Source organism: Neophocaena asiaeorientalis, unplaced genomic scaffold, assembly GCF_003031525.2.
Source record: "Neophocaena asiaeorientalis asiaeorientalis breed wild unplaced genomic scaffold, Neophocaena_asiaeorientalis_V1.1 scaffold134, whole genome shotgun sequence".
Lineage (NCBI taxonomy): Eukaryota > Metazoa > Chordata > Mammalia > Artiodactyla > Phocoenidae > Neophocaena > Neophocaena asiaeorientalis.
Window position 1 is genome coordinate 30,016,532 of NW_020185339.1, and position 21,517 is coordinate 30,038,048.

Genomic DNA, 21,517 nt, shown 5'->3' on the forward strand with positions numbered 1-21,517 from the left:
CAAAAGGCAGCCGCCGATCCCCAGGCGCCGGGAGCGCGGAGCAGTGTGCCCACACTCAGTACCAGGTGCGGACCCGGGACCGGCGAGGAGAGGGGGCCCCAGTATCGGGATTAGGCGCGGGGTGGGGGCGTCGGGGGTACCGGGTCTGAGTGCCCGTGTGCAAGCACTAGAGTCTGGGCGAACTTGGCGACAGAGATCTGGGCTGTCGTGCCTTGAGGCTGGGGCACTAAGGGGACCCTGAGGTCTGAGAGAAAGCTGAAGTTCGTGCCAGGCCGGAGAGGGGAGCAGCGACCTCCTCGGGGCTCAGGCAGCGGATCACAGAAACGGTCCTGCAGTAGGGTGCTTGGCACTTGGGCAACAAGAAACATTTGTTTCCTTCCTCTGTCGGGCCGCCTCGGCATGGACTGGAGGAATAAGAAAGGGAGGGATGGGCTCTGTAGGGTGCTGAGGTCTTCTGGGGATGGAGTGTGTATAGCCTTGCTATCTTATAGGACCCACGCATGGTTACCTGCGATGATGGAATTGGATCTTTTAAGTAGAGTTTTTTTTTTCCTTTCCTTTTCTTTTCTCGCTTTTTTTTTTTTAAGCCACCAATTATTTTAGACCTGGTTGATCCAGTGCGCCGGACTTATTTTCTCAGGAAAGCCCATCCATAGATGTCCACAGGAATTCAGGGGCAAGCATCTAACTGAGGAGGGGGCTCAAGGAGTAGCTTCTATTGGGGGAGTGAGGAGTCCCACATCTGTGGGTGGTGGATGAAGAGGATTTCAGGGCAAGTATCTAGGAGGGAACATCCTATGGTCTCCGGGGAGCAGTTTGACCTGGACCCCTCCCCCCATGGACCACTGAGGCTGAGACCTAGGCTGCCTGGGCTGGGAGAGCCCTGGGTCTCTGAACCCAGGCCCTTCCCTCATCTTCTCCTCCTCTTCCTCCTTCTCCATGCGGTGCGTGAGTCAACCTCCTGTCTGGGCTCAGCAGCCAGAGGGGCCAGAGCCCAGGCAAGCAGTTGGGCAGGCATTTTCTGAGCATTGCAAAAGCTCTCCTGGGCAGAGTTCAGCTCTGCACCAGCTCCCTGCTGGAAGGCTGGCTTCCTCATGGCTGGTGGTGGCCACTCCTGAAGGGGACACTCTGCACAGCAATGATTATGGGATGGCTATGGTATGACTCCAGAATGGGTTGACTGGGAAGGGATTGTGGCTTTGTGGTCAATCCGCATCTCTTATTCTCCTGGGATCAGGAAGTGCATCCCAGCACGGCAGAATTTTCCAGCCCCTCATATGCCATTTCTGCCTAGTGATCTTGTTAGCTGCCTATGTGTGTTAGGGAGGTGGGTGTGTACAGGAGATTGGGAAAGACTCTGGGATAAGGGAAGCCGTGGTCCTGGCAAAGGTTTTAAGTCAGGCTGGGAAGTGGGGGTGGTTTGCTGAGGTGGGAATGGGTTATCTGGACACTGGAGCCTCAACTTTACGAACCAAGAGTGTTGTGTTTCGGGGGGACCTTCCTCATCCCATCCCTGTCCAAGTGCTGGAGGGGATTGTGAGTCCTTCTGGAATGGTGTCAGTGTTGTATGTAGCCAGACCAGGAGGCTATTAAGACTGTAGATTTCTCTCTGGCTTTTGCTTTGGGTGTTTTAGATCCTTGAGCAGAAGTAGGGGCCCCATTTGGCCCCTACTCAGTGGCCTCTCTGGACCCATTTGAAGACAATCCACAAGCAGGCTAGGGGGCTGACTCAAACTGCAAACAGCTGGGGAATTCACAGTCTGTGCTCTGGCTGGGTCCCATGACTTCAGTTTGGCTGTCCCTCATCAGCCATGACTTGGACCCTTTCCAGGGTAATGGATAAGAAAGGGGGGAAGAGAAAAAGGATGAGAAAAGAGGAGAGTGGGGTAAGGAAGGAGGGAAAGAAGAGGGTTAGGGTTAGGGAGCTTTCCTCACCACTCACAGCCAAGACCATGACACTCTATTTGTATAAATACTGTGGAAGGTCTGATGCTGTTTGAGGTGCCCTAGTTACTTGTGTTCATGGTTTCTCGGTCTTCTTTCCCTATTCGACCTCAGAACTGATCTCCTTCGGGCACCGAGTCCCAGAGGAAGCACCAGGAGGACCTCTGGGACCCACACCGTCCGCTCCCAGAACACATAGCCAGTGTTAAAACCAATGTCTTTCACATTTGGAGGAAGGCCTGGGGTCTAGTGGGCCAGACCAAGTGGTTATCCAAGAAAGGAGAAGGACTTGCAGTGGTTCATTTCTTTACCCCACATCCTGAGGAGGCAGAGGTCATCCTGCCTGAGAGCCAGAGTTTCTCTGCAAGAAACTGGCCGGTGCTTACATCCAGCAGGTGGGCTCTAGTGGCCAGAGAGCCAGAGTCATGAGCACCTGGAGGTCTGAGCTAGGATGGAACTCCAGTGTGTTGCTGGACAGGATGAGCTATAGGAACTCCAGCTCTCCATTTGTTACTGTTTACGTCTGGTTTGGATGCAGGTAAAGAGAAGTAAGGAAATGACAAGATTTTCTTAAGAGCCTCTTGTGTGCCCAGCATGGTACTAGGCCCTCTGAGGGATAACAGGGAACAGAGCCCACCAGACCGGGCCTCTTCCCCCTAGACGGTCTGAGCTCAGACTGGGCAGTGGCTGGCGGTATCTTCTTCCACTACAGTCCAGTTCTCAGGGGGTCCAGCTGGACAGGAGCCAGCCTGGCTGTAGCTCTGGACCACTAAGGCCTTGCTTCTAGTTATGCTTTTCTCCGGTTCCCCATTGACTGTCTCCTGTCTCAGTGCCCTCTTGGATGTGCTAGAGAGAGTGACTGTATAATTTATTGCCCAAACTGGGAGAATTTTGAGAGTGAAAGGGGTGTGATGAATAATTAAACCCAAGCTGTTCAGGACAAATTGGAACATTGAGGCATTCTAGCGAACCCCACCCCAGACCCAGCGGAGGTCACGGTGATGCGGGGAAGATGGGTGGGTGTGGGTTTAATGAGGAGAAGATGGGGGTGGTGCTTAATGATGAGGGGAAGATGGGGGTAGCCTGCTCTGTGGTGTTATAGCTAATTGCAGTCTCTCCCTGAGGGCAGCACTGCTCTGGGCCACCCTCTCTCTGGACTAGCCTAGTGTTCACTCCCTTCCCCTTCACCCTTGACTTGTGAGTGGCCTCACCTTTGGTTTTCCTGCCCCACCCCTACCTCAGACAGGGACAGCAAGGCCTGCCAACTCGCCTTCAGGTGCCCTTGGGGAACTGGGATTTATACTGAAGCCAAGACTCAGCCTCACGCTTCCTCTTCTCTCTTCCCCCCCAAAACCTTTAGTCTCTTCATTCTGTCCGTCCATCTTCCCAGACCTCCGGGGGCCCCACTGTCCCGTGGGAAAGTCAGCATTAAAGCGGGTAGACAACCAGGAAGGGTAGGGTAGTCAAACCTTGCCCATGTGGATAAAGGACACAGGTCACTTGTAATCAGGTTCTGGGGAAATGGTAAGCAAAGTGGAGGTCAGGGCCGAGAGAAGCTGCATAGCAGGGGAGGGAGCCAGGTCCCCTGGACACTGGAGCTTGACTCTTGGCTTGTCTGACTACTGGGGAAACGGTCCAGGGTAGGGACAGACTCCTCTCAACCCCGACTAAAGGCGTTGGTGACGGCGGGTGACTGCAGCTTGCTGTGGAGACACGTGGAAGAGAAACTGCCTTCCCTCCTTGGTCCTTGCGGCCCAGATGCTCAGGGTGGGTTCCCTGGAGAGTCCCCAGAGGTTCAGCATGAGAGATGGGGCGTCGGTCATGGGGGTGGAGCCTCCTTGATGACTGTGTAGTGACTCTGTCCACTGTGGCAGGAAGGAAGTCGTTCTCATCACCGACAAATGAAAATGGCAGGTGAAGACCTCTTGGGAAGTCCCACCCTTTGAAGCAACTTATGGGGAGGGGAGAGGAGAGGGCTTCAGGGGTGGCAGGGGTGGCAGGCCGGTAGGTAAATGGCAAAGGCAGAAGGAACAGACGCTCGGGGAGTCTGAGTGTGTGTCATACCTTCGCAAACCTGCCCGACAGGTCCCGTGCCAAGGAATAGACCAAGCTGTCTATTCCACAGTCTTTGCCACACAAAGCCCCCATTCTGCACAGGGCAGGGGCCTGATCCTGAGCATGGTGTAGGCAGCTGCACCAGTGAGAAAGTGGAGTTTGGGCAGGACCCAGCAGCCAGTTCCTGGGAAGCTGCTGCCTCTCATTGGCCTTCTGATGACAGGTTGAAGCTTTGAGGTGTTATGCAAAGTGTGATATTCTAGGCCCTGTGAGGCGCCCATGAGGCCCAAAGCTTAGCTGGTGACACATCCAGTGTGTGCCACCTGCTGGCACTGGAGTTGTAGCTCCAGGAACAGCTACTTACTGAGCACTCAGCCCAGTGGTACCAGGTGCTGGGGCCCAGACGCCGCGTGCACTGCCCCCCAGAGCTGTCACAACTTGTGAGACGAGAACCACCACCATGTTCTTTTTACAAAACTGGGGAAACCGAGGATTGGGGAGGTCGAGCCATGTGCCAAGGTGACACAGCTGGTGAGAGGGAGCGTCAGGACTGACACTGGGTCTGTCTTAACCTCAGGGCACCCTGCCACCTCTGCCCTTACCAGGCGGCCGCAAGCATTCAGGGCCTGCCTCACACATAATAGGCCTGCAGAAATGTCCCTGAGCAGCAGGCTTAGATTATGTAGCAGTTTGAATGAACTGACCTGGGAGCAAGTTCAGTTTGTCCAAAGGTTACTCTGGGGACAGTGGCCTCTCAGAGGAGGCTCCCTCTGCCATACCCTCAGGCCTCGGTGCCTCTCTGGCAGTCTTGGGTACCTTATTTGGGTAAAAACAGCAGACACGGGCTTCCCTGGTGGCACAGCGGTTGAGAGTCCGCCTGCCGATGCAGGGGGCACGGGTTCGTGCCCCGGTCTGGGAAGATCCCACGTGCCGTGGAGCGGCTGGGCCCGTGAGCCATGGCCGCTGAGCCTGCGCTTCTGGAGCCTGTGCTCCGCGGCGGGAGAGGCCACAACAGTGAGAGGGCCGCATACCGAAAAAAAAAAAAAAAAAAAAACAGCAGACAAGAACCCGAGGGAGATAGCCCTGTGTGGAGAGCTTGCAGGGATCAAAGAAGACTTGGGAGGTCTGGAAGGCAAATAAGAAACTCTCAGTTTCAAACAGACCACTTTATTGATGACCTTCTATGTGCTAGATGCACCAAGGAAGAAAAGGCCATTGTCCCACTGTCCAACTGGGAGCTATTCTCACTTTGTTTACCTCTTCCTCTCCTGGCTACCCCTTAAGGAACACTCCCCAACCTACCCACCTGGAAAGAGAAACAGACTCCAGCCTCCCCTGACGGCCTCTGCCAGGCACTGTGCTGATCACTTTCCTTGTCTCCTTTAATCTTCCCAGCTTTTCTTGGGAGTAAGTTACTAGTGTTCTCTCCAGCATGCATATGGGAAACGAAGGTTTAAAGAGATGAAGTAACCTGCACCATGCTGTAAAGTGAACCCATGACCACAGCTCTACGCTGTGTGCCGGTGATGGGCCTGGCTGTACAAACCACTCTAAACGCCAGAGCCAGAGCCTGGAGACACGTAAAAGGAGGAGAAAACACCGAGCCAGCCCCTCAGCTGGGGTTCCCAGGGTTTCTTGGTAAATGACTGAAATTTTAGGTGGTGCTATTAGGAGCTGTGCTAGCCGCCTTGCAGAATGGGAGAAACGCTGGTTTTGAGTTAGACACACTTAGGTTTAAATTCTGGCTTTGTGTGTCACTTTGTAAGGTTTAAATTCTGGCTTTGTCACTTTGTAGCTCGTGACCTTGGGCATGGTTCTGAATCTCTCTGAATCTCAGTTTCCTTATCTGTAAACTGGGATAAGAATAACTCCCTTGCCGTGTTGTGTGAGGATTAGAGATGATACAAGTGGAGCGCCTGGCACGATGTAAGCCCCAGAAGAGCTTGTGCGGACAGTCATTCACTAGATATGCGCTGAGCACCTACTGTGTGTCAGGTACTATTCAAGACACTGGGAATTTAACAGTGAAAAGAAAAGACTCTTGCAACTGTTTTCAAATTTCGTAGACCAGAAACTTATCATTTCTGAGAGGTCCTTTTAGAAGCCAGGAATGGCTAAACTCAGATTCAGTAAATTGATTTCCCTTTCTGTTATTTGTTAGCTGATGAGCTTGGAGAAGTCGTTTAGCTTCTCCAAGACTCTATTTTTTTAAACTGTGAAATACATCATACACACAAGAGTACACAATAGGCCTATGTATACATTAAAGGGTAGTGTAATATATCCTGACCCACCACCTAAGTTTGGAGTGGAACATTTACAGAAGCTTAAAAGCCCCCTTTCCTCTTCCCAGCTGCATCCCCTTCCTCACTCTCCACCACACTGTAACTAATATTATGAATTTTAGTTAATATTTCCTTGCTTTTCTTTGCAAGTTATCATCTCTGTAGGCTTTACAAAACAGTGTATTGTTTAGTTTTACATCTTTGGAGTCTACCTACACGTGTATTGTCTGCGATGCACTTTTTTCACTCAATAGTGTGTTTCTGAGATTCATCCACTTCGAAGCACACAGCTGTATTGATTCGTTTTCAGTGCAGTCTCGTATTCCGTAAGAATACGCCACAATTTGTGCATCCTTCCTCTTGTCGATGAGCATCTGGGCTGTTTCCGGTTTGGGGCTATTATGATAAGCTAATACTGCTAGGAAGATGTTGTGCTTGTCTTCTGGTGCATGTGTAGGCTTTTCTCTAGGGCACATACCTAGGAATGGAGTTGATGGGTCACACGGAATTCCCTGTTTGGCATTACCCTACACGTCTTCCACAGTGACGGTACCAAAAACACTCCTTTAAGTAAACACTCCTTTAAGATAAAAGTTCCCATGGTTCCCCATCCTTTTTAACACTTGGTATAGACTTCATTTCTAAAATGAAAAAGTTGTACTAGATGAGCTTCCTTTTGTTTTTCTCTCGGTACGTGGGCCTCTCACTGTTGTGGCCTCTCCCGTTGCGGAGCACAGGCTCCAGATGCGCAGGCTCAGCGGCCATGGCTCACGGGCCCAGCCGCTCCGCGGCATGTGGGATCTTCCCGGACCGGGGCACGAAACCGTGTCCCCTGCATCGGCAGGTGGACTCTCAACCACTGCGCCACCAGGGAAGCCCTAGATGAGCTTCTAAAGTCTCTTTCGGCTATAATAAGTGTATCATTCTTAACCTCAGGACCTGGTTTCTGGCTTATGTGTGTGCCTGTCTGATGTGTGGTGTACAGATGGCCCCGTAAATGCCACAGCCTGACTCTGAGAGCCCTTTGCGGGGTCTCCAGGTGCAGCTGAAGCCCTTCCTCACTGGGCTTCCACTGACAGTGGGTGAGGGATCCCGTGGCTCTACATCCTTCCCAACACTTGCTGTTCTGGTCAGTTCAACCGAGAGGCTGATGTCAGGGCTGAGAACATACCAGGTGCTCAATTAATACCCACTGAATTGCATTTTTGCCAAATGGATTGGGAGGGATGTATATTTTCCCTGAGCATTGATTTTAAGAACAAGACATGCAAGTATCAGAATCACGTATGTGCTAGTTAGTTAACACATGTATGTGTTAGCTAGTGCTAACTAGAGTGCTGGGGCTGGGGACAGGGATGGGATTTATGTCTGTCTTGGGCTTCTTGATCATTTGAAGGCTCCAGGTGAGGTGAACCGAGGTTAGTAGTCTCCACTGACCAATTGTGCAGAGTCTGGCCTTGAAATTTGACCCTCTGGCTTGTCTGGTTGGAGAGCAGGGGGCGTCTGGAAGATGGGGTGAAGAGAACAGAGGAGGTGCCAGATAGGCTGGGCAGAAGTAACTTCCCACCTCTGGCAGAAGTTCGGAAATTCAGAGCCTTTTGGAGCAAAGACCTCTGCCCCGAGGGCGTTTTCCAGCATCATCCTGGCCAGCCTGGAACCGTCCCATTCCCCCTCCACTGGCACTACCTGCTACCACAGGAGGAGGTGAATGCCCACAGAGAATCCCCTTCCAAGAGTTGAACACTCCGCCCGGGAGTGGAGGGTACCGGTTTGAAAGGTGTTAGATATACTCAGTGTCCTGGAAGCCAAATAAGCAGCCAGCTGCCCACCCACCCAGCCACCCACGGGACAAAAGAATGTGGCTGGTCGGGCAGTAGCATGGGCCACCCCAGCCCACAATCCCGTAATTACCCATCGAGTCTGTGCCTGTCAGCTCCACGGGCAGGCGAGCGCCTCTGCCCTGGGCCTTATCTTGGTCACCAGGCCCATGCTGGGCTCAGCGGCAGGGCCTCACCTATCCTTCAGCCACTTCTACCCCCAACTCTGCCCCAGTGTCTCTCTCTGTACCAACCTTTGACCCTTTTGAAGCTCGCATATCATATAGTAGCTGATAATCATAATAAACCAAAAGGTTACTATAACTTAATACGTTCCAGGCACTGGGTTAAATGTTGTCCGTGCATCTTCTCATATATGCCTCTCAATAATCCCATGAGGTAGGTAATATTGTTATCCCCACTTTACAGAAGAGGAAACTGAGTTTGAACAAGTTAAGAGGCTAAATTTCTTGCCCAAAGCCATCGAGCTCCCAAGTCAGAACCGGAACTTAAATTCAGGTCTTTCTAAGACCCGACGTGGGGTCCTTCTTCGCCTGCCACTGCCTGTCCTGCCCTGCGTCCCGGTCCTTCAGCTCCCCAACCCCTTCCTGTCTGAAGAGGGCTGGAAAAAGAGGCAGCAGGTGGTGTCAGTGGAGGGGGAATGGGACGTTTCCAGGCTGGCCAGGATGATGCTGGAAAACACCTTCAGGGCAGAGTTCTTTGTTCCAAAAGTCTCTGAATTTCCGGACTTGTGCCAGAAGAGGGAAGTTACTTCTGCCCAGCCTATTTTGCAAGCTTGCCAACTTCTTGGGTGCCATGATGTTGAGAATTGGGGGATGGGCTCCCTCAGGTAAAATTCCATTATAATGAACGCCATCTAAGATCTGAATGGCTTGGTTAAAATGGAATTATTTTAACCTGGGTGCAGTGGAAGAACTCAGATATGCAGCCTGAGAAACTAGAAATGAAATGGAGTTGATTCGCCCCTGAGTGTCTCTTAGGGAGGCTCTGGGAGGGTTTGGAGCCTAGGAGAAGGGTCAGATGCACCCCAGTTTCTCCTTGAATGCCAGGCTCCCCGGTGGGTGGGCAGGACTTGGAGGGAGCAAGGCTGTGACTGTCCAGTTGTCTATTTCCCCCCACTGTGCTGTGAGCCCCTGAGAACATCTCTGAACCCCGTCTCTGAGGTGTCACCACTCCACACAATACCTAACTCATCATGGATATGCTCAGTAGATGTCTATTGGGTTGTTTTTTAGGTAGACCGGGTCCCCTAAGCTAGAAAAGAGAGTTGGAGGGCAATCGCTTCGTGTGACTAAAACATCCTTAAAAATCTGGACTGCAGCTCAGATGAATTGAACCAAATGTGCATGATGACAAGCGCTAACACTGAGCAGGTGTCACGTACCAGGCCCTGTGCTGAGCACTTTACATACATTAGCTCATTTAATCCTCACAGATCAATGAGGTAGGTATTGTTATTTTTCTCATTTGACAGGGGAGGGAACGGAAGCGTAGAGAGCTCAGGTCATTGGTTCTGGTCTCACCTCTGGCAGGGAGGGAAGGCAGGGTTGGCACCCTGGCAGGCTGCCTCCAGAGCCTCTTCTCTCAAGTGTCTCCCTCATCACAGAGCTCGGCTGAAGCTGGGGGCTTGTTCGGGGAACTAGGGCCAGGTAGGTAACAGTGAGTGCAAACCCTGGTGGGATGGCACAAGCCTGGTCTAGAGGGACAGCCCCGCCTCAGGCCAGCAGGGTGGCCACTGGAACTTTAGCACGGTGTGGCTAGATTATACAATATTTTTAATAGGAAGCGGGACATCCAGGTTTTTTCCAAAAGTCAAATCTCTCTCTTTTTTGGAAACATTGACAGCCAATCCAAAAAGGTATAATCACTGGTGGTGATGGGTAGGGGGGTGACAGACAGAACTCATTCATGGTCAGGTTTAGCCTGTAGGCCTCCTGTGTGTCCTCTGGTAGTTTCTTTCCTTTAAGAGATGACTGTTACCTGGAGAGGGACCAGGAAAGCCCTAGTGTATATAGAATTCCTTACTAAAGGCATGAATGATTCCTCTCCATGGGTACCCCTCCCATCGTGTGATAATACTTTACAATGCAGAGTGTTTCTTTCTAGAGAGTTATAATGAAATCTTTCAGTCTGATGATAAAAAATAAATCCTCCCCTTTCCTCCTTATCTTTCTCTCTCCCTCCCTCCTTCCTTCCGCCTTCCTTCCTCCTCTACTGTGTCTTCCCAGTCAGATATTTCCCTATAGATATTAGAAGGAAGGTTTGATGTAGAAAAATCAAAAGGAAACTAACAGTCAAAGAAAGGGTCTCTAGCCCCCGCACCCCCCCCTCAAAAAAAAGTGACACTTTTGGATTGGGCTCGGTAGGCAATGAATGACGCTTATCAGGCCGGGTCTGAAACCCTCACTGCACTGTGGGCTCTCCCGGGCTGTGAGGACCTCATGCTGTCAGAGACGGGATCACGCTCCATGTTATACTTCAAAATGTTTTCTCACAGCTTTCCCCTTTATGCCTGAGAATAGGCCTCCCTCTCCCTCTTAAATACCTGGGAAAATAATTGTAAACTAAAAACTAACATTGGTACGGAGTATAGCAATTTTATAACACACTTTTTTTTTTTTATCTCAGCTGATACAACATTCCTGTGTGATAGGCAAATGGGTGTAGAATCTCCTTTTGGAGGCTTGGTAAAGTAGCAATGTTTAATTCTTTTCCTTCCATTCCATAAGAGAGCCATAGCCAGGGAGGATTGAAACCTGGTGTGCGGGGAGCCCCTGGCTCCCCCAGGCCTTCCCATACCTGCCGCCCTCACCCCTCACCTGGCATCCACAGGTGGGAGGGTAGCGGGGACAGCTGGTAGTCCGGAGCCCCTGACTGAGGTCTCCACCTCCCTGAAATTCCCGCTCCAGGGTGAGTGTGGTGTGGGGCACGGGGAAGGCCCTAAACCAAAGGGTGGCCCATGGTCAGCCTCCTCTCCACGCCCACCCCGACTGCCTGTCACCCTGAGCTATTATTCCCCAAGCTGGGCAGAAAATAGCTCACTCAAGAGAATTATTTTTGTCTCTGTTAAACGTCAATCCTGGATTACTGAAAAGCCTGGCTGCAGAAGTGTGTTTCAGGACAGGAGGAGTGCTGGGAAAAGTGGTGCGTCGGGGAGCAAAGGGGAAGCGGTGGGTGGAGGGGTACCACCTCTTCCCCCAGGGGCTGCGATGGCCTTCTTCCCTAGAAGTCTGTTCATCAGGCTGGCTGACCAGCGGCCACTCCAGCTGACAGTGTGCAGCCTGCCCAGCCGGCTGGAGTGCAGTTCACTCACAGCTCCTTTGATTGAGTGCAGGCCCTGAGCTGGTCCATCAGATTCCTTCTCCAGGGATGTTTGCCTCTGCCCGAAGGAGTGGTGAGTGAAGGGAGTGGAAATTCTGTTACCTGGTGTGGAGGTCCAGGTGGGCAGCTGGGGGGCTGCAGACAGCCAAGGAGGGAAAGAAGTTGTTGCTCTGGAGTATAGACCTCCTCCCCCTCTTAAATACCTGGGAAAATGATGGTAAACTAATAACTAACATTGGTACGGAGTATAGCAATTTTATAACACGCTTTTTTTTTTTTTTTTTGCGTTACGCGGGCCTCTCACTGTTGTGGCCTCTCCCGTTGCGGAGCACAGGCTCTGGACGCGCAGGCTCAGCAGCCATGGCTCACGGTCCCAGCTGCTCCGCGGCATGTGGGATCCTCCCGGACCGGGGCACGAACCCGTGTCCCCTGCATCGGCAGGTAGACTCTCAACCACTGCGCCACCAGGGAAGCCCTAACACACTTTTTTTTTTAAATCTCAGCGGATACAACAATCCTGTGAGAGGATTGTTGGAGACCTGGTCTCAGCTTCTCCTGTACCCTGAGGCAGCATTGAATGCCACTCTGTGTGGCGAATCTGTTCCATCTTTGCCCCTGGGTACCAAAGAAAAACAAGGAAGAGGAAGATAGCCAATGGGTAGGGTTGGGGTGGAGGGTTTAGTTTGGAGAGGGTTCATGGGTTAGGACAAAGGCCACTATTTCCTACCACTTTGTGGCCCCAGGGAAGAATCCTCCAGTGGTTTGGCCTGAAACATTGAAACAGGAGGGTTATCTTCAATGATAGCTCTAAGGGGAAGGCTGTGCTTGTGTCATGTCATGGGCCAGCAGTGAGCGTGGACGTCTGGACCCAAGGTAGGGGCTGGTGTGTGCCCACACATGCAGCGGACTTCCCACACATGTCCATGGCGCAAGTTGTTCGTGACCATAGTGTGTGTGTGGTTGGTGCCCTTAGAGGGATTCCTGGCAACAGGGAAGTGACCTTGTTGACTGGGAGAGAGGAGTAAGCCGAGTGCGCTGGTGGACGCAAACGTGGGGACCGGTGGGTTCTGTGGTAAGGCAGCTCTCCCTGTGCCCGGCAACCGCATCTGGCCACCCTGGACAGATTGATGCATCAAATAAGGATTGACTGGTGACGTGCCACTGAATTGTTCACAACTTCCATCTGCCCTTGTTGAATCTTTTGTTCTTTCTTTGGGTTTTCTCTCACAAAAAGTATGTTTTCCTATTTAGCTGGGCAGGATTTTCCAGAATTCTCTCCTCTACCTCTCCCTTCCAACTCAATTACTGATGGAATGATCCCAGGGGAAAGCATCCCCCCCCAAAGGAGAACAAGGGATGTGCATTAGTGCGGTAGAAGAGGCCCGCTGCCTTCCTGACCTGGGGGGCCCTTTCTCCGTGAGCAGTTGGGAAGGAGGCCCATTTTTACTTCCTTCACAAATCTCAAGGTCAATTCCGGTTGGAATGGGAAGCTGAATGGAGTCTGAAAGTCTTTGGTTGCAAAATATCATTGCAGTGATTTAAAATTCCTGGTATTCAAGACTCAGTGTGTTTACGAGAAGTACACTCGGTAGAGGAAAGAATGGAATTTACTTCCGACTGAAATGAGTGTGGTCAGTTGGTTTATTCCTCTCTTGCGTCCCCTGTCTCTCTCCAGCCATATGGAGCTAGTTTCTCCGCCTCCAAAATGCTCTTTCCCTTTTGCCTCATAGCCTTTTTTCACATGGTATCACCTGCCCGGACCCCTCTTTACCCTTCTCACCACTGCCATGTTAAACTATGGTCCTTTCTGTCTCAGTTAAGGCGCAGAGAAGTGACGTCCTCTAAAGAGCCTCTCTCCCTCTCCTCCAGGACCAGGCCAGGTGCTCTCCCACGTGCTCCTGTCACACCTGTGCCTACCTGTATTGCAGTGGGGATCTGAGTTGGAGATTCCTGTTTGTCTCCCTCAGTAGACTGTAAGCTTCATGAGGGCCGGGTCTCTGGGCGGCTCACCGTGGTGTCTCTGAGTCCTAGTATACAGCATGCCACATAGTCAGTGCTTAAAACCAGGCAGGGGTCACCATCATAGATAAGGCATCAGAGGCCAGAACCAATACCCAGCACAGTGTGAGGCCAAGAAGAAATGCTGTGGCCTCCTTGGCCCTCCAGTATGGTCCCCAAGAAGAGATCTACACAGCACAGCAGGATGGCTGGAATTCTGACCAAACAGAAGCCCTGGAAAAGCTCTATTGGCGAAATCATTCACACAGGAACTGAATAGCAGCTTGCGGGTGTCTGCTGCTACCCTCAAAGGTAAATGGGAGCCTCCCCACTTGGCCTCTTCCTGGGAAGCCTCATGAATATGTGAGAAGTGTTCACCTCTTCACTAATAATGCAGAAGAGAGACAGGATGCCTTTGGGTAAATCAGCCCCTTATGGGACTGGAGCTGTCTGGTAGAGAGTTACCCCAGCCCCACCCCTCTCAGAGGACCCTGTGATCCCTCATGGATTCTGACACAGGCCTCAGAATCTATCCTAGGATAAGTGAATGGCTTTCCAGGGCTGCCAAGAGCCAGGGAGGCTGCAGCCCTTACTGCCCCGCCCCCGGCTCCGGCCCCCTGGCCTCTGCCAGCCTTTCCCATCACTCTGCCTTCCAATGCCTGCTGTGGTGGCCGTGAATGGGGCGAGGAAGTGCCGCTGCCCTGATAACCGAAAGGGGGTGCCCCCGGGCTGCTGAGCAAGGTCCCACTAAGTGGAGAACAGATGCCCTATAAGCCCTGGATGCCGGAGAAGGTAGGAAAGAGACTCACGGGGTGAGAGAGGGAAAGGACGCGCTATGAGCAGAAGCAGTGAGCAATTGGTGGCACCTTGGGAGTCACGGCCTCATCTTCCTTGTGGAGGAAGAGTCCAGATGTGTAGCCCAGCTTCTCTGCTTGTCAGGGAGAGATTAGAACCATCCATTCTCCCTACCCCGAGCAGCCGGATTTTTAGGAGTCGCAGCCAATGGGTGGGGTCATCCGTTTTTTTCCCAGTTCCGCAAGTATGTGGCTCTCTGGGCAATGTTTGTTTGGGGTGGAGCCTCGGGGATGGAGAACAGGCTTCCTGGCCTCCACGGCACCTCTCTGGGCCCTGAACTCTCCGCAGTTGCACTAACAACAGTAACTGCTCTAATAATGAGAGCAAACACATAAGCTCCAGCGTGCCGGGCCCTGTGCTGAGTGCTGCGCAGAGATCTTGGTCCCCGTGACCACCTGTGACCTGGGCACTGTCATGTCCCTATTTGTAGATGAGGACACAGGGACGGGTTCTGGGGGAAGCTGGACAGTAGTCAGGTAGCCAAGGGTGTCAGGCTGGCCGAGGTGATTGTGGAGGTGAGCAAGGGATCTGATGCCAAAGATCCCGAAAATCTCGCTTGGAGTTGGCAGGACCTGGGACTTGGGTACTACCTTTCCCACAGTGCAGGAAGAGGCTGAGGGATTCAGAGATTGCATTGATCCCAGCAGGCGTAAACCTGGGCCTACATGAACTTGGGCTGGGGACCAGCAGTCAGAAAGATGCTTAAGCTGGGGAGAGGGTCATGGGGCACTAAAAACTGGCCTTGGGAATCGCTTGGGAGAAAGAAGCAGCTCTCTCCTGTTGTCCTGGGGCCATTTTTTTTTTTTTAGAAAATCAAGGAAAATCCCATTTGGCCATCAGTTGCATCAGCAATCCCAGGGGTTCAGGTGTCCCCAGAGGAGGGCTAGATCTGCTCTCCCTGTATTCTTGGTCCTCTCCCTTTGGGCTGCCTCAGTTTCTACTCCTTGGTCTCCAAGTCACTGAACAAAGAGCCTCCTTGTCCCATCAACTTCCACCTGTGGCAGATGCCCCAGGGAAGTACTCCCACCCTAGTATCCCAGGAAAGCCACCCAGAGGAGCGAGATACACCCAGGCCAGGTGTATCCTGCCTCCCTCTAAAATAGTCCCGGACTCTCTTGAGTCCTCATCCATTTATTCAGGCCAGAGAAGCCGGATGTGGGAGCAGAGTTGGTCAGGCAGGAGAGAGTGGGTACCCCTCACCCACCACTTTGTTTTTCTGTATTGCTCGTAAGGATGGAGTCAGTGCTGGGTGGCCTCACTGCAGTCTGCCTCAGGGCCTCCTCGTGGCCTCTCCACAACTCCCCTCCTCTGAGGAATGAAATTCGTGCCCCCTTCCGTGGCCTGTTTCTCTCCCACCTCACTCTGTTCCCCTGGGAAGCTGCTCGGGCTGGTGATGGGAGGTCTTGGGACCTGGCCAGGGTGGGGTTGGAGAAGCATCCTCCCTCCTTGTGTGGCCTTTGACAACTCGCTTCCTCTCTGGTGGCCTCAGTTTCTTCTGCTGTAAAACCAGAGAGATTGGGCTGCAGCTACAAATGGGCCGGTTCCCTATGCTTCACCGGCCACTGTCACTGCCCACGCTTTCCAGCGGGGACAGGGCATGGCCTGCCTGTTACCTGAAGAACAGTAATCAACCCAGAGATCTTGTTGACAAAGCTGAGGGCTGAGTTTCCACTGGAAAAAGGCAGCTTGCAGGAATAATTGTTGTTGATAAGAAGTGGAAATATATCTAAGTAAGCTACGTATCTCCTGTCCCACTGCCTAGAGCTTCGTGGGTTCCTGCCTCTGGGTTTTGCTCAGCTCCAGGAAGCTACCAGTACTCCCAAGAGTGACAGGACCATCCGCTAAGAAAGAGCCTTGATGAATGGCCAGTAGAGTGGGAGTCTGTAGCATGGCTTCTCTGGAGTGACCTGCTAACCCGTGACACCGTATGGGGTGTCAGTCCATGACCTTTACCAGGTTCTCAAAGGCGAGGTATATTCCCCAAGAAGTTAATTAAGAAGCGCCTTCAGGGGTAAAGTTATCCCTGAAACTGCTGGATCATCAGCCACTTAATTTCCCATCCTTCAGTCAGTCGTTAAACAGTTTGGTCCACCTCAGGCGTGTTCTTAGAGCTGCAGTGCTGGGGGCCAGCCTCCCCTGGAAACAACTGAGCCTAAGACAGAGGCGGCAGGCTGCCTTGGCAGAACTTACTCACACTCTTCCACAGGGCCCTTTTCTTGGGCTGGAAACTTCTCTCCAGGTGAAGCCAAGGAGGCAGATGCTGTCCGCACTCACCACCTTATTCACTGCCCTTGTGGGAATTATGATCGTACCTGGGACGTTTATGAGGTCTAAATCAAAGTTAAATGTAGCCAGGCTAGCTTCCTGTGCTTCTTTTTCTAATGTGTGTGGTAGTATCACATGATGGCCCTACCAGCGCCTCCTCCAGAGACACTGTGGGAATGGCCTAGTAGATTCATCTTCGATGGCTATGGAGAGCTGGTCTAGGACCAGTGGTTGAAAACTGAGCTGGTCTAGGACCAGTGGTTGAAAACTGAACACTGTTGAAAACTATTTCATCTGTGCATAATGAAGAACTTTCTAAGCATAGAGCCATCCAAAGAGTATGGATTACCGTGGGAGATAGTTCTCTAACAGAAAAGATTTTTAAGTCCAGGCTAGAAAACTGACTAGAATATTATAGAAGCGATTTAAGATGGTTGGAGTAGGTGGTGTTGAGTTTCCTTCCAATCTTGAGATATTCTGAGATGACTGGTATCCACTGGGTTTTAACTTTGGAAATTGTAGTCTTCAGAAAATAAGTTCCGAATGTCCTCAGCCATGTTTAAAGTGTGTGTGTGTGTGTGTGTGTGTGTGTGTGTGTGTGTGTGTGTGTGTGTGTGTAGGAACTGGGGAGGCAGTGGGGAAAGAAAGAATTGGGCCAAGATCTAACTCTACAGTACACTTTCCTCTTTCCTTGCCCTCATTTCCACTCAATCCCCCCTCAGCTTCTTCTGGGAAGTAATGCTGAGACTTTCCTGGAGAAAGAATGTGGGCTTATGTTGGGGATGGTGAAGAAGGAAGAAAAGGCATCACCTCAACTGGCCATGACACTGCTGTGCCTAAGTGATGCTAGGATAAAGAGACAGCAAGTAAGAAGTTGGGTAGGTCACACAGCGTTCAGCACTCTATGGGCAGAGTTGCAAGGATGATGAAATGAAAACAACAAGAAAAGGGCGTGCACGCATAAGCACGTGTGCACTTGTGGCTGGCACGCTCACAGGCCCATCCGCTCCAGAGAGAGCCCAGCGTGTGGTTGATTCCATGTGGGCCAATTTTAGGAAGAAGAGGAATTTTCTCCCCCTCTGCTGGGAAATCACTTAGCTTTGCATTTCTTTCTAGAAGGAGAGGGAACTTTGAGCTAATGTCAACAATTAGAAAGCCCGTTTTGATCAGTCCAGTCCCAACCGTGCTGAGGGAGGCCCCTCTCCTGGGCTCCCAGTCCCCACAAGACCCAAAGGGGCCACATTACTCCCGCCCTTCCTGCCCCTTAGCATCTGGGGGTGAGTGGGCCTCACCTGTTACTGGGAGGGCTGGGGAGAGCGCTCAGTGGAGGAATTTCACTTCCTGAATGGTCTTAAGGCCTCATCATGATGGGAATTCAGCCTTGGAGTTGTATACTTTCAGAGCTAGAAAAGACCTTAGAAGTCAGACCTCTGTCTGCCGCTTGGTCCTCCTAGAGTCACAGCTTTACTGCCCTCAGGACTCCGAAGAGGGTCTAGTGAACGCAGCAGAGTTAAACTGAGCCCTGTAGCGCACTTCGATCCTTGTCTTGCCAGGGCTCTCCCCAGGACACCCTTCGGTCCCCACCCTACAAGACTGTCCTAGGTGAGACTCTGCCTGGGGATGCCCATGCAGCAGAAGTCACTGGAAGTTGGGGTGTCTGTTGTGTGAGCTGACGGGCAGATGTGTGGGAGAGGCAGCTGTGGCTTCGATGACTGGAAGGAAACACATTATCTCCTCATTTCTTGCTAAAGCAAGGTCAGGCCTGGGGTCAGGCTCAGGCAGGGGTTTTTTTGTTTTTTGTGTTTTTATTTCTTTTATTTTTGGCTGTGTTGGGTCTTCGTTTCTGTGTGTGGGCTTTCTCCAGCTGCGGCAAGCGGGGGCCGCTCTTCATCGCGGTGCGCGGGCCTCTCATTGTCGTGGCCTCTCCCGTTACGGAGCACAGTCTCCAGACACTCAAGCTCAGTAGTTGTGGCTCACGGGCCTAGCCGCTCCGCGGCATGTGGGACCTTCCCGGACCAGGGCTCGAACCCGTGTCCCCTGCACTGGCAGGCGGATTCTTAACCACTGCGACAGGCAGGGGTTTTGATGTAGGATGCTGACCCCGGAGGAATGGAAGCCAGGGGCTTTCTGCAGAGCTGAGCTGCTACCCCTCTGCTTCTCCGGGGCTCAATACTAGGGGTTTGGGTATTTCTAAAGCAGGGCAGGAGGGGTTGGCTCTGGGGACAGCCCCAGCAAAGGCAGTGGGATGCTCTTATACTCAGAACATGAATTGGGGGTGGGGGGTGTATGACGTGGCAAAGTGGGTGGTGTTAAGCTGGGGGTTTTTCCACTTGTTTTCTTTTCGCCCTGTGTCTTTGCCCCACTTTCCACGCACTTGGACCTACAGGCTAAATCTAGGACAATCTTTTCCTAAAAGGACCACCCAGTAGTGCAAAGTTGCATGGGGAGGAGAGGCCCATCTTTTGAATGGGGTTTTCCCAGGTAAGAGGGGTTGGCTGGCAGAAGAGAGAGCCTGGCTGATTTGGGAGCCTTGGAAGGAAAAGTGCCACGATGTTCTTCCGTCATGACCTGGGGATTGCCATGTCTGCTCCTCCCTGACTTAGTGGAAGTGAAGGGTGTCCAGGGCACAGGGTGAGGAAATGACTGAGTTATCTCCCTTAGGAAAAGTAGAGCAGAGACTCGGGGCTCAGCTGCCTCGGTTCAGATCTGGGCTCCAAAGGCAATCGTCTCTGTGCCTCAGTTTCCCCATGCCTAAAATAGGGGTAATAACAGTACCCGCCCGCGAGGTTGTCGTGAGGATTAAATGAGTGAGGGTACAGGAGGAACTTGAAGCAGTGCCCGGCGTGAGTATTAGCACCTGGGCTGGTGATTATCGCTGGGATGGGTTGAGTTGGCAGGAGGCAAGGGCAGCCCTTGGCCATTGTGGGCAGCCAGCCTGTCCTCGTTTGGTCCCTGGCATCACCACTGGCCTGGCCGTGGGACCCTGGGCAAGTCTCTCAAAGTGCCCTACCTGGAGTTTGGTTTTGCCATCTGTAGAATGAGACTGCCCCTCATCTCACAGGACTGTTCGGAGGTTACGTGAGATGCTGGGTGGCACATAGTAGATACTCAAACACTTTCTCTTTAAGCTCAGGGCTGGTAGGCTACCTGGATCTCAGGTCTGACTTCTAAATATCTTAGGGGCTGAGAGCAGGAAAGCAGTAGTCCTTTCTGTACCCATTTGGTCCTTACCTCAGCCTTCCTGAGGAGCAAGCAGGGAGTCTGGGAAATTGCTAAGGCCATGGGATAGAATCTAGAAGAGCCCGGTTGGCTGGGGGGCCTTGGGCAGTACAAGCAGAGGAGAGCCTGGCTTGGAGGAAGTGGTCACATGTCTGTACCCTGCAGTTACCCCTCCTCTACCCACGGTGCTTGGGAGTGGGCCAACCATGTTCATGTTACCTCAGCAGGGTCCACTGACACTTTCCTCAGTTGTTCCTTGGGGGTGGGCAGTGCCTGAGGGGCTGGTAGATGGGTCAGTGGGCTGGCAGTCTTAGGACTGGGCCCAGATCTTGGATGCCCCTTGGGCTCTCCCCTTCTCTGCCTAGTCGGGCCACTAGGAGGCAGTGAAACAAAAGCTGGGGGTCTGAACCTTCCCCACATGGAGTTTGCCTGAAAGGCCTTCGCCAGGGTTCCGGGTCAGGCAGGCACCTGCATATCTATTATCTCCCCAGCCACTTCCTATTGGCTTCAGCGAAGGGAGGAAGTGTGTGTGTGTTTGTCTGTCTGGGTGGGCAAGTAGCACTGAGTGTGGGTGGAAGTGGGAAGGGTGAAATTCCACCAGCTCCACCTTGGTGACCCATCACGCCACTAAGACCCAGAGTCTGGACACTAGAGTCAGTCCACCGTCAGCCTTCGCCGAGGCCGGAGGTGTTGAGCATGTCTGGGGAAGAGCTAAAAGTGGCAGAAAACATCCTGTTTGAAAGCAGTGCGTTGCTGTATTTAACCCCTGTGGCACCTGCCCCGCCTACACCCAGTCTCCACAGACTGCAGATCCCAGACACCTGTCTTTGAAGCTATCCCAGGAGGCCAGGGCTAACCTGCACCATTCCCAGCTCCCGAGTGGCCTCTGCCATCGCCCGGGCGCCGGTCTCCTTCCCGCCCTCAGCAGCCTGCCAGGCCCCCCTCTGGCTCTGCTTTTCCGAGCATCCCTAAAACCCTGGCGTGGGGCCGTGGGAGCAGTCGCGCTCCCTTGGAAGAAGCCCTCCCTCCCTCCCAGCCCTCTCTGCTGCGCTTTCCATTTGCCCATGTGCTGGATGCCACTCCCACTCCTTCCCCCCGGCCTCAAGGGAGGGCTGTTCCTGGCTGCCGCTGGGCTCCCGCCCCTTCAGTCCTGCCAGGGATGACACCCCCAACAGATCACTTCCGTCAAGTTTTCAGGCCCTGATCTGGGGACTAAAGCCCCTGGAAAGAGTCTCTCATCCTGCTGGATGAGCTCTCTAGCGGTGAGGTCAGCGCTGAGCTGTAAAGCGCTTCCCCCTTTTCATTTCAGGGTCCTTTTGGTTGGAAGCGTCTGTGAGCCCTCACAGAAGGGCACCTCTGCGCTCGACTTCCCTTCCCTCCTCTGCTCCTTCAGGTGGGTGTTTCCTCCTCAGCCACAGCCTCCTAGCTTTCTGTTATCCGGGGGCGAGGGGAGGCGGGCATGGGCAGGAGGCGGGCAGGGGGAAGAGGAGATACTCCCTTGCCCTTGGCAAACGTGGGTTGGTCCAGTCCTGTGTCATCAGAGTCCTCAGCATCCCGCGGCCAGAGACCTGGAGCCAGGCTGATCAGGGTGAGGCCTCAGAGGGAGGGGCTTGCAGATGCCCAGGCCAGGACCCCAGGGGGCCATCCAGCATGGTGAGGTTTCCTATCCAGCTCCCAACTCCTTTCTCTTTCCTGCCCTCCACGGTCTCTGCCTGTCACTCCTGGCACTGCCAGCTC

General features: G+C 52.8%; 1 protein-coding gene across 6 annotated transcripts in view; it reads left to right on the forward strand.

The window, feature by feature from the left end:
• Positions 1-21,517, forward strand: part of VDR (vitamin D receptor) — a 93,567-nt gene that overhangs the window by 37,294 nt on the left and 34,756 nt on the right. The window contains exons 1-2 of one of the 6 annotated variants that reach the window (XM_024736533.1): positions 19-65; positions 21,090-21,173. The exons of 1 other annotated variant lie outside the window; for it this stretch is intronic. The gene's annotated coding sequence lies outside the window, so the exon portion shown is untranslated. Of the gene's footprint in view, positions 1-7; positions 66-11,959; positions 13,754-21,089; positions 21,174-21,517 lie in introns of those variants that run through there. 4 more of the 6 variants (XM_024736534.1, XM_024736535.1, XM_024736536.1 and 1 more) reach the window with 4 other exon arrangements.